The following is an 11,131-nucleotide window of genomic DNA, read 5'->3' on the forward strand; positions in this document are numbered from 1 at the left end:
AAGTAGAGAGTCAAGCTAGTTTATGTCATTTCATAAGTTAAGGCAAAAGCTTTTTCTTTTAAAAATACAAACAAATTAAAGTATTGTAGGTAGCTGCGTCAGCATACGGGGGCTGCAAAGGAACAAGAAAAGTTTTGTTCTGTGATGAAAAGAGAAGAAACGAAACACAACGTTTCAGCTTGTGAAGCCTTCTTCGGGTGTGGACCTTCTTCTTCCTCACACCTGAAGAGGAGGAAGAGGAGAGGGCTGCACAGTCGCAGAGTGGTCAGCATTGCTGCCTTGCAGTGCTGGGGCCCTGGGATCAACTCTGTACCTGGGGTACTATCTGTGTGGAGTTTGTATGTTTGCCCTGTGTAGGTTTCCTCCAGATACTCCAGTTTCCTCCCACAGTCCAAAAACATGGTAGGCTCATTGCCTTCTGGGAAAACTGGCCCTGGAATGAGTGTGTACGTGTTTGTGTCTGTGTCAGTGTGTGCTCTGCGATGGATTGGCGTTTTTCGCTTGCTGGAATAGGCTCCAGCAGACTCCTGCCCCCCCCCAGTCTTAATCCCCCCCCCCCCAACTCTGTATTGGATCAAGGGGTTTGAAAATGAATGGATGCAAAAATAGAGGAGAATGAGTTATCAGGTTTAATGAACTACAAAACATTCCAAACAAAACAATCTATATTTATTTTTTGGTCTGAGAACAGCATGAACAAAACTATTAATAAAATTAACATAATCCAATAAAGAAAGAGGCTGGAACCAAACATTCCAACTGTAGTTTTAAGTAACACACTGCAATCTGTAAATTACGTGATGAAAAACAGAACCAGCTGAAAGAAGATCATCTTCTTCAAAGACATCTCACCCTAGTTTCACTGTTTTGTGCACACCTTGTTTAACTACACAACAACTATAGCAAAACATCCCCAGGCACTTGCAGTTCATCATACAGGACTATGAGTAAAAAATAATTTGAAAGAAGTCCTGTTTACCAAAGGTGCACATAAAATGTGTACATATTTCAGGGATCTCTGGACTACTGGACTAGCTGATAACCTCAATAGCAGAAGGATAGGCTGATTCAAATGACATACAACCCGATCAATTTGTCAGAGATCAGGGAATCAGAGTCAGTGATAATATATTTTGTACTTCATCAGTACATTTGAGGATTTGATTTTGGAATGTTTGTTTAACATCCAGAAGTGAGCTCTAAGATTGTGTAATAGTAAAAAAAAAGCATCTTCATCAAATGAGCTGAATGCGTTTTGTGGAACGGAAGCTATGAGGCATTTTTAGCACTTGAGACAAAAAAAAAAACTGTGGTACATTTGGAAAAACTAAACTAAACAAATAACCAAGCTGAATATACATCATCTGTTGTATGAATGCATTACCATAATGTGACAGAAATTGAGATTTCAAAGTTGTTTTAAATAGCTGCCAGTTTTCAACAAAATGTTTCAGACATTTAATATAAACTATCAACTTTGCATTTTGCAAAACATTTGAACTAGGCCAAATCTTACTGTTCAGTAAACTTTTGTCATAATTCTTATTTCTAGATTAGTTAAAAAAACACCGCACCATAGCCTGGTTCATTATTTTTAAAAGCCAGAATGTGTGAAAAAGACAGGTCTTCAAGTACTAGAACAGATTATTGTGGGGTTGAAAAACTGTACCACTTCTGAAATATGAAACTAAAGGTATACAAATCCTAAGAAGAGACTTATCAATCTATTTATACACACTGTATATCTTTTAAGAAAAATAAAGTTTACAGGATTTGGATATTGCTTAAATCTTTTTAGTGTCAATTTGGATTATCCAATCACTTATGACTGAGACTAATACACTCAAGTTACCAGCTATAGCATAAGCACTAAATCATTTTCATTCGTGAGAAGGTTGATTGGGAATATATGATGAGGTGATTTAAAGGGGAACAGAAATGCTATTTTTATATTTTGGAGATAGAATCAAAAAGAATTAAAGGAATGTTTTAATCCAATAGAAATATTACTCTCAACTTCAGGACAGTTTTGCGGACAAATACAATTTAAATTAAATCTGCATGCGGATCACACTGGAGGGAAATGTCTGCTGCACAACTTGTACTTATTCCATTAGTCATTACAGCAACTAGTGAGCAGGAAGGGCCATCTCATGTAGCAACTTGCACAAACTCTGACTGACAGCACTGGGACTATACAGTACTTTCACAAAGTTCAAGATTTTGTGCTTAATTTAGACATTGTAAAATGTCGTGATACTGCCAATTAATTTATTTTGTTACTGAGATTTAATCATCAGTCTGAGAAACCGGAACTGCATCTTCCCTTTAATCTGTTGAATTTCAAGCCAGGAGAAAATCAAGAATGAAAAATACAAAAAGGAACTAATGCCTCTGTGTCACCAGTATGTTGGGGCCTACACTAATTTACCTCAGGTTGACCTGCTAGCAGTCATCTTTACCAAGGTATTGTGTACATGTGCTGTGTATGTCAGACCAAGCAAGTGTGATGGTTTGGGCAGAAGTCTTCTCCACATCTCCACAGCGAATGAATTGCTGGCAGCCTGACTGCACCATACTGGATTAATCGAGTCCCAAGACCTCATCTGCTACCCTTAAAGCTGTCTCACACTGGTGTAACAGTATTACAGCAGAACAACGGATGTCATTTTTTTGTTTGTGTGACAGGGGCTCTCCTGTGAGAGGAGCATTCAATAACTATGCCATGGATGTCCCACTCACTTGATTTGAGCCCCATTCGGCATCTGTTGAAAGAGCTGGGATGAGGTGTGTTATTTAGAGCTCAGAAACCAGCAGCAGGATAATGCTTGTCCAGCCTTAACACAAGTAAGGGGATAAAAATTCTACAAGACAGCATCTGCAACTTGGTGCAAAGCATGCGTCACAGATGTACAGCTTGTTTTGTTTCTGCTGCAGCCAGACATTCTGTTAGTATCAGCCTGTGACTTTCACAGTCTAGTTCCTTTTCAGCCAAACCTGTTGATGCCAAATGTTAATCAACATACCAAATTTGCCTATTTTCAATAAAATGCCTAGCAAAAAAAAAAACAAGCAAGTTAGATGAGTGATTTATTCTCATTTGTGAGCTCTTTTATGCCCCAGTGATCTTTGGAAAAAGAAAATCAAACCATAAAATGAAGCGACCTCTTACTCTCAGTCTGGGGATCATAGGTTTGCTGAGTTGTTATGAACAATTTGCAAAAGCAGTTGTGTTATTTATGGTTATTGGCTTAGTAATGAGTCACTTAGGGGGAGTCCAGGTCTGGCACAAGAGCTGATGGGCTGCAGGTATTTGCTCTATATATCACTAGGGAACAGTCAGAGCCAGCAGAGTGGATGACAAGGGTGGAACAACCAGAGTGACAGGATTGGACTAGAAATTCATATTGGCCATCGTCATTGACTGACTGCAGAGGACGCTAAGATGTGCAGGGATTGCTTCTGCGACTTCTTGTGATTTATTTATTTCTGTAGTACTGCGCCTGGTGTGACCGGGTGTTGTGGGAGGTAAAAAGTCAATGCCTCGGTTGAAGGGACGAAAGCACTGGTGTGAGGTTAGCAGGAACACAAAACAAATAACACAACAATTGTGAAAAATAAACCAAAAGACAAAAAGAACAGTATACCACTGTGCCTCGTGACCTCCAGGCTGGGCTTACTCTACTTAACGGGGTCCGGCACGGGAAAACAAAGAACAGCTAGCACAGCAGTGACCAAACTGGACGTACCCTACTGTATGTAATGGGGGTCCAGTCTGGCAGAGCAGGGCGCGTAAGGCAAAAACAAAATAAGAACTTGGTGCATGAAAAGGGTGTGCCCCTGCCCCGGGGAAAGAGGTGATGGGACAGGCAAAAAGAAAAAGAAAAGAAAAGCCTTACACAGGTGCAATCCCCTCCAGGTCTCATGGCATAAAACTCCACCCTTCCTCATCCCTTCGGGGGGTGTCCAGTGTGCCTTTATAGGACCTCCCCAGCTGTGGCTCATCTAAAAGCCAGGACAGCTGGCTCCACCTCCAGACAGGGCACGTCCCAGCATAATGCCACACTGGAAACCCATCATTCCTCAGTTTGGGGTTATTTTCTTATTCTACTGAGGGACAAAATTGTATTTATCTGGGGATATATTCTGCCTCTATTTCTGACAAGTATACCACAAGAGATGTTTCTGAAATTCTCTGACAACATTGTTGGTTATGTAAAACCCATACTACTGAAGTTAGAGTGGCAGGCAAGACACGTACTGTCAGGCAAATTTAAAACATGATAAAACTTTCCCATATTGCATAGATTATTTCACGCAATTATTGTTACATTTTTGCCCAGCACTCTTGAAGATATAATGCCACATCTGCAGAGTTATTTCATCGCAGACTTTGAGGATAAAGTTTAAATACAAATTATGCCCAGCTCCATCAACTCAGGTGGGCAATGCAGTTTTGAGATGAAAGCATCCGTTAAAAGCATTTGCTCTCTGCAGTAAGACTCATTTCTTCTGTGTTTCATGTTTTATCTGTAAGCGCTGGGCGTGGGAGAAGCAAGAAGACCTCAACAGGGTCATGATTACTAAATGATGTTATTTTATCAATAAGGCAGCAACAGGTCTTTTCAAACAAGCTCGATTCAAAACTTTCTTCAAGGGAGCGCTCCCTGTAAATGTCATCCCATTAGCTGACTCATAGAGTGTATCAGCTGCGAGACTTTCACTTCACACTTTCGCTTGAGCTGCCGTAACACAGTGGCGTTCGGAAACAAAAAGTAATTTATTGCGCATCTTGTTAAATACCACTCTGGTGTAAACATCGTAGAAACATGAAAATCAATATAATCACATGAGTCATTAACGAATGAACAGTCTTCGATTGCGACAAAGAAAAAGCCTTTTGTTCCGCTAAATTTCTTTAAATTGAAATTGCTTTTATTACATTGGCATTTATTTTGTTAATTCTATTTTACTGGAATCTTGTCATCTTATCTATTGCTGCTTTTTGTATGTTCACTTAAATTGAACCCTTGTGAACACTACAATAAGACGAAAAAAAAAAGAAATACAGTATAAAACATACAGAGAGGCAAGGTCATAAAATGTCTTGGAATTCTATAAATAAAAGTCTACCACACCAGTGGACACAATTACAGTATGCTTATCATATTATCAAATTTTCATGATCTCCCCATCATACCAAGAGGGGCAATTTGTGGAAAAAGTGAAGGCAGTTCAGTATTTCCTGTGGCTGTATCTAAGGTCAGTAGAATAAGCCTGAATAAGTCAAACATGGCCACATTAAGTTAATCCCCAAATGGACTGCCAGATTCTCCCTCAGATACTTGAAATGCATCCTACTACTTCCAGAAAATATGACTGGATTCAACATTGGTAATGAATTCTTTTGTTAACTAGTACATCACTGAAACTCCCAAATGCTCACCATCTAACTTGAAGATTCCAAACTTTACTCATTTATTTTTACATCGGGTTGAAGCAGAGAATCTTCAAATGTATGAATATTAAAGTGACCTGTTAAGCATCCAATTCTATTAGACTCCATGTGCACTGCTTCTACAAATGTCAAATACTAACAATTATGAGAAAAAGAAACTGGCAAATACGGATTAGTTTTAATGACTCATTAAATAAGTTAATATAGAAATGTTATGAGGTGGTATATGTTTTTGAGGCATTTAAAGTATTTTTTAAATTGTCTTCCTTAGAATAATCTTTGTGCTATTCCATGCATGTTTTTTCCAATAAGTGCTGAAGATAATATGATTTATCTCATTGACAGTTGTAATGTAATGTGAAGACTAAATACTGAATGCACTCCCAAATGTTAGCACACCCGCTAATGAAGAGAAGGGATGTGTGGAGAAGTAACTCATTTAGCACTGTGTTGTAGAAACATAAGGCTTTTACATGGTCTTCAGTCCCATGAGCATCTAAATTTAAATTGACACAGCTTGCTTAAGCTATCAGTGGATAATGTATTGAGAAAGGTAACTGGGATCTGTTAATTAGTTTTGATCCTTTTTATTTTTTACTATTACTTGAACCTGCTGTAACTGCATCTACGCTGATTGGTACTCCCAATTGATTCAGAAAGAGCTCTGTTAATTGAAAAATAAGGCTCGCTGTCAGGCAGTTAATTGTACCGTTTAATGGTTGATGCAGCCCAGTGTTTGGAAAAATGAGAGAAATCCGAGAGAAAAATTGGGGCTTTAACATTCAGTCATCACTTTTATAAGAACAATACTGTTGCAATGTGCAGAAGACAGGTTTATGCTTTACAATACATTTTTGCCAATATGTACTGTAGATAATAAATACATTAATATGTTAAGGTGTCATTCAGCCTTTGTTTGTTTTTTAGTAGCTAACTGTTCTGAGGATCTTATCCAGGCATTTTTTGATACAATCTTACTAAACATGGCTGAGTGGACTGGTCCATCCGTCCACAACCCTTAGGGTAACGAAGGACTTCTTGTTTTACTCCAGTTCTTTAATTGCCTTTCCCTATAATTACATCTTGTGTCCTCTGGTTTGTGTTCCAGTTAGTTCTTGATAAGTCCAATGAGTTGGCTTTGGTAATGCCTTTGCAGATTCTGAACACTCAAACCAGCTACCTTCCCTTCAAGCGTAGCCTTTTCTGTCAAATGGGTGAAAAGATTCTGCTCTTTTAGGTTGTCAGAGTAGGGCATTGATTTGAGCCTGGGGGCTGTACTTCTCCTGATAAAACAGTAGAGCGTGCATATCTTTTCAGTATCATGATAATCAGAAAATGAACACTTTTCACTTTATACAGTATCTTCACATTCTATTTGCGTTTCTGCAAATAAAGCTTGTTGAGCTCCTGTGCATGACAACATCTGGTAAAATTCAGGTTGCAGCAATTGCACATAGTACTTGTAGACAGGCATTTCTGTGTCTAAAGAAAAATGCAGACCCTGTCCATTTTTTTAAACAGTTAAAGGGAAGTTAACAGTGTGGGCAAGTCAGTCATTTTCCTCTGTATGCATTCTAGTGGGGTGGGGTTCTCTGACTGTTGCTGAAGAGTTATACAGTGAGGAGCAGACTAGATGCTTGTGAAGAACAGTATACTGTATGTAAATCTAATGATAAATGCAGTTGTTATGTCATCTATTTTACATGTAATCTAGAAATAGATTCAAATTTAATTCAAATTTAAGACACACTGATCTAGAATAGGAATTTTGAGGAAAGGCTTAGTTTCTCCAGGCCTAATATGCAAAGCAACTGTTTTAAGACTTATTTTGAGGCTTTTTGTAATATATATCCATTTTTACAATACAACAAATATTATAGTGTCTGTTCTCAGTCACACATTTATTTTAATGGAATACTTCAGTATACAGTATCACCGACTGTTTCTGTCTTAGTGTTCATCACAGATTTCCTCTCTGTTCCACCCAGAGAAACAGAAATTAAGCTGGCTGAAGGAAGAAAGGAATGGAAAAATGATTTCAAAGCCTTGCATCTTCGGGGGAAAAAAGAAACCGCATTTTGTTCGATAAGAGAAGTTCAATGGTGGACTGGATTGCTGTGAAAATGCCACTGAGGCAAGTCCACTGTAAGGATGCAGATTCTAAACCTTAGTTACAGCTCCTTTCAAGAATGAAACAGCACAGGAATACAAATCACAAATATAGCTCTTCAGAGCTATGTCCGTCCGGTTGCAGGCTTCTCTGAAGATTAGGACAATAATGAGAGGCAAAAAGGAATCGACATGCTGGTAAATAACTTATTAGAGCCGCGCCGTCATCCAGTTAATGAACTATTGAAAGGTTAGGTTCAGCCATGTAGAATAAGAACATGCAACAATGTAGCAAGAAAACAGAAGTACTAGTGATGTGCTATCCATAGACATTAAATGAGTGAGACTCTTTATGCAAAAGGCCAAGTAGGGCTAATGTAATTATCAACTGTAGTGTTTTTTTATATATAAAAAAGCCTGTCATTCTGAAAGATTGAAATGATTAATTAATGAATTGCACATGGATGCTGAACGACAGATCACCTTTGTCAGACAAATCTTTTTCCATCAACAGAATACAGGAACTACAAACATCGGCACTGAGTAAGATGAACTTACTGAGAACGTAATGTGTGGCAGAAAGACACAGTGTACAGTAATTCTTTTTTTGACAAGCTTCAAATCAGCCAATCAATTATTTTTAAAATATAAATATGAAAATGGAGCGTCTCAAAAACACAAGTTCTAATGCATCTGCTGAGCCCTTTGCTACAGGAAAGCTAAGCAGTTTTTACTAGTTTTTAAATATCATTAAGATTATTGCAGATGATAAAATAGAGTGAAACTGTCTTCACATTAGCAGTGACTGTTTTTTTTTTAATCCAGGAATTCAAGGCTTTTGCATTAACCTTGCTCTCAAGCAGCTTGGAGAGTGTCAGATTGAGGCCACAGGAGAAATTATGCACGAAAGGGGGTACTGGTACTTGGTTTATGTGAAGTGCTGTACAATGAACTGCAACTGCCTGACAGTGAGACAGTGAAGGCACGGTGAGCCTTATATACTGTAAAAGGGATGTTTGGAGAATAAGAATAAAATCCTTTTACCGTATGTCCAAATAATCCAGTAAATAAATTGATACTGCAAAAATAGTTGTGCTGACATGAATAAGAAATGTTCTATTTTGAGTAATTACCACAGGGATTAGTAACTAGATTAAGTAATTACCACCTAGTATGTATTTATAAAATACAGCTGAGTGCCTTAATACCTTTCTACTAATTTCAGAAGCCTTTTATTTTCGCTAAGATGTTCTTTTAAAGTACATTAAGAGAGTACAAAGTTCAGTTGTCAATGATAAAGAATATTAAATTATCTTTTCACTTAAAATGTTGTTAAACAAACTGCTGTTACAGAGCTGGAGTGAGAATTAGTTAAAATAACAACAAACTATAGAATTGGCAAAGGAAACAGTTTTGCAAACAAGACGATATCAGCAAACAGGTCAGCTGACTGTCTTCTTAAATTAACTGGCCATAATCCTTTCCAAAATGACTTTACAGTTACGTGATGCAGGCTTTCTAAGCACTGCACCCAGCAAACGAGGAGAATGCCAGATTTCATAGTACGTCGGTGTCTGAGATGTTTAATCATTCTTTACAGTCTTCACTGTGGCTGTTTGATTTAACCCGCCTCTCTGCAACACTGAAGGAGAACAATTACATTGGAGTTTGCTTGTCGAGTGCTCGGGCTCTGAACCTGCCTGGTACAGGCATGACATTACTTAATACGTTTCTACAGAGTGCAGCCGCATGCTGAGCAAGACGATCAGAGCTTTCATCAAGGGTCAGACACTGCAATCAGCTCCTGATGAGACTGAGGGAATAAGAAGGCATACAGGAATAAATACACATTACCCTGGCTACGCATCTCGGGCCTCATGGGGTTCCATTTCCCTCGGAACAGCAACATTGAACTAATTAACTTAGCTCCAGTTTGGATTCGCCTGTTGGGCCAGTTCACATGCATAAATACCAATGTTCTACAGCAGACATTTCTGTGTTTGTGGTCACATCAGCTGGATGCCAATGGATGCCAGCATGAGTGTGACCCAAAAGGTTAACTGCATCAACCAAGGGTCTATGCAATTTGTTATGTTAATTTCTTTATGAATGAGCACCTCACATTTCTGGTTAGTAGGAGTCATTAGATGACTTCAATGGTTGAATCACGAGCTAACTAGGAAAACGTTTGATTGTATAAGAAGTATTTTTTACAGCTGCTGTATAATACATTTAACTATTTTTTCTGCAACTTGGTCTTTTTAGAACCTGCTGGTAAACTGAAATGAGATGATGTTTGTTTTATTGAATGGAAAATGGCTAACAAATGTTGCACTTTCGGATTCTTCTTAAGGAGTCTTATTTCTTATGACGTTGAGATGTGCTGTCATTGCAACCACTATGTAGTTGTATTTTCACCTGGCTCAATAATGATATTTTCTTTCATAATTCTTGCTGGTCTTTCTTTGACATACATTTAACTGCATAGCTTATACGTTGTCAGAAACATTTGGTTGCTTGAGCACAAACCTCAATGTTGGATGTGAAGTCACAGACACTTCATTTTGTACATTTGTTCTTTGTAAATCTTCTTGGGAGGGTTACAATGTCTTTAGTCTTTTGCTGTTGATGTCAGCTATGCAGGAAGGGAAAAAGGTGGAGAAATAGACCCTGTGCGGAGTCAGTGAGAGAAAGAAATAACAGGATCCTAGAGGCAAACGCATTCCAAATCGTAAGGCTAGAGCAAGGTGGAAGATCAGGAGCAATGGGTCAGAAATCCAGAGGGTCACAGGGAAAACGAGAGGAAGGACTAAGTCACGAAGAGGAAATGTCACCCTGGCTGAGGAAACCTCAATAGTGAGTGAAGCTGAGTTGCAGAGTGGGAGTTTAAATAGACTGTGTGTGTGATGTTAATTAGCGAGTGATTGAGTGCTCATGGGAATGCGATGGTGTCTGCGTGTGGTTTGTGACAGTTGAGCTCTGTTTTTGAGCACACAGCAGGAGCTAAAGCCTCTTATACAGAAGGTAGCTGAAGCTTATCCCAGCAAGCAAGGGGCCAAGGCAGGATAGACAGTAGACGGGACACCAGTCCATCTCAGGGCGAACACACACCACACACACCACAGCAGGGCACATTTTCCAAGAAGCCAATTAACCTACCAGTATGTCTTTGGACCATTCAAAGAAACCAAAATACCCCATGGAAAACCAACGTGAACACAGGGAGAACATACAAGTTCCACAAAGATAGCAGCCCAGATCAAGAACTTTACCCAGCAATGCTAATGACTGCACCACCGTATTGCTCTGATACATACCAGTATTAGTTAAATTAGCTTAATTCCATGCAGTTTCATAAAGGATTAGGCTTCCCCTAACAGATGTTCTTCCCATTTAGTTTAGGAACTCCACATTTAGAGACCGATGAGCGGAAAATCACACCCACTGTTCCTATGACAACCTGTTGCATAAACATCTGGCTAGAGATTATTTTTAAAATATACTGGCAATCATGTAGAAACATTTGAGTTTTCATAGCTCAAAAATGACAATGATATGAATCCA

The sequence above is a fragment of the Lepisosteus oculatus genome, chromosome 11, assembly GCF_040954835.1.
Source record: "Lepisosteus oculatus isolate fLepOcu1 chromosome 11, fLepOcu1.hap2, whole genome shotgun sequence".
Taxonomy (NCBI): Eukaryota; Metazoa; Chordata; class Actinopteri; order Semionotiformes; family Lepisosteidae; genus Lepisosteus; species Lepisosteus oculatus.